The sequence below is a fragment of the Lepisosteus platostomus genome, chromosome 5 (genome assembly GCF_059453375.1).
Source record: "Lepisosteus platostomus isolate fLepPlt1 chromosome 5, fLepPlt1.hap1, whole genome shotgun sequence".
Lineage (NCBI taxonomy): Eukaryota > Metazoa > Chordata > Actinopteri > Semionotiformes > Lepisosteidae > Lepisosteus > Lepisosteus platostomus.
In genome coordinates, this window is record NC_142615.1 from 6275008 (window position 1) to 6277023 (window position 2016).

Sequence of the window (2016 nt, forward strand, 5' to 3'; positions counted from 1 at the left end):
AAGATTTAACAAGCTCAACCCCCGCCGACGATTTGGTGTGAAGAAGCAGAACATTCAAGTTTCACAGACAGAAGCAGCACGCCAGCACAGCCAACATTAAAACGGAGGGCACACTACGATTTGCATTGACACAAAAGTGATCTGGGCAGACATCGTTCCCTGCATAACGCAAAAAGTGGCAAAGCGCTTTTGGGTTGAGAGGACACAAGAAGGTTTTTGTTTTGTGCCTTGATGTCAAGCTGAGAAAGTATCTTTAAACACTTTGCTTAGTTTCTCGAGAGACTGCCAAAAAGCAGTTCCCTTCGTCTGAAGCCAGCTGAAAGGGGGTCTCGACAGAAGCACCTGGCAGCGGTGGGATTTGAACCCACGCCCCCGAAGAGACTGGAGCCTTAATCCAGCGCCTTAGACCGCTCGGCCACGCTACTCGCTGTGCACTGTCTCTTTGTTTCATTACTTGCCCGCAGGAAGCCGGGTGGGTTTTGCTCTTGTCGCCCGAATTAGTGGCGTTATGACCGTGGAACCGACTGCACCTGCTTTTTCTGAGATGCTTCCCCTCTCATGGCGAGATCTCGACTTCTTTAACACCTCTGGATAAAGATCTTCTGTGGAGCAGGTTTCAGACCTCTGCGTACAGCACCCTTGATGTCATTTTATTTTTACAGCAGCCGCATCCGGAAAGTTGTGTCTTTTACGTTTTATTTGAACAACAAAACTACATACAATACAAACAAGAGCACATATAACGTATCAAGAAAATCATTAAGGGCACATGCTATAATACAATTACACTTTATGAAAAACGATTACACAAAGGTATTCGGGTTTGCTTGAACCTTTAAAAAAAAGTGATCTGAAACTACCCAGCTCACAATCTCTGAGGTATTTGTCACTAAACTCGGACGTGATGTGCCACACATGTGCCATGTGCCTTTACTTTTGTAAAAAACTGGTATCGGGAAAATTAAAGTTGAAACCCAAAACAGTAACATATTTAAGAGTAAATGCCTCCTAAGAGCTAGCAAGCGCTCCTAGTTAGTAAAGTTGTTTGTGTCCCAGCCTGTCACGCGGGAAACCGGGGTTTGATTACCGACGGGGAGACAGCTAGTTTTTTTATGATCAGATTCCAGTCTTTAATGCTGTGTGTGAGAGTTTACGTAACTTTCCTTTTCTCACATTTTCTGACGACTATTCCGAAGGACCGCCGTATCAACTCCTAATACTTTTCAAAAATCTGCCTGCATGTTTGATTAGTTTTGTTTTACTTAGAAAAAGTTCAATATTGATCATAACTAAAGAAAATTATGATCAGAAAGAAAAACAAAATGTTGAAGATGCAACTCGATTTTGAATCAGAGCTGGGTGACATGGGCTTCTGTTCTGATATGGTTTACAAGAAACAGGAGGAATCTCTTCTCTCCTATGAAACATGAGCTGAATCAGGAATGAGACATGTCATATATCAACGCATGACCTACATCGTAAAACTAAAATAAAAACTAACATTAAGTTATCAGAGACATCCATTTATATACAAACAAGAGACAGACAAAGCAATAATTCTACATTAACTTGTCCTGCACTGATCAGACTAATTGAAATGGTCTGATTCAGAGCCTGTGCAGCTCGTGCTAATACAACAACGACAGTATTGAACCCTCAGCACCATACTGACTACTGAGCACAAGTTCAGCTGCTCTCCAGCTTTGTTACGCACGTTTTTTTATTGCAAATGGAGCTGATCTCCAGACAGTACAGTGTTAGTCAGCAGCCTCTACTAGTAATACATCGCCCCTGTCCAAAATCTCTAGGTAAAAAAAACACATTTTATACATTTGTCTGTTTAAAGATATAATCTCTTTAAAAAAGACAAAGGGTTTGTGTGTCAATTGTTTCGAATTAATTTCGAACGCAAAGAAAAGTAGTTTTCTTCCAAGAAATCACACATTTGTCGCATCCTCCATACTATACTTCTCTCTTGTAGTAGTAAAGCATTTTGATTTAAACTGAACAATATAT

The 2016-nt window shown here is 40.9% G+C and overlaps 1 non-coding gene across 1 annotated transcript; it reads right to left on the reverse strand.

The window, feature by feature from the left end:
- Positions 1-343: 343 nt before the first annotated feature.
- On the reverse strand, positions 344-425 carry trnal-aag (transfer RNA leucine (anticodon AAG)). The gene has a single exon. It is a non-coding gene; the product is annotated as a tRNA-Leu (tRNA).
- Positions 426-2016: the final 1591 nt, after the last annotated feature.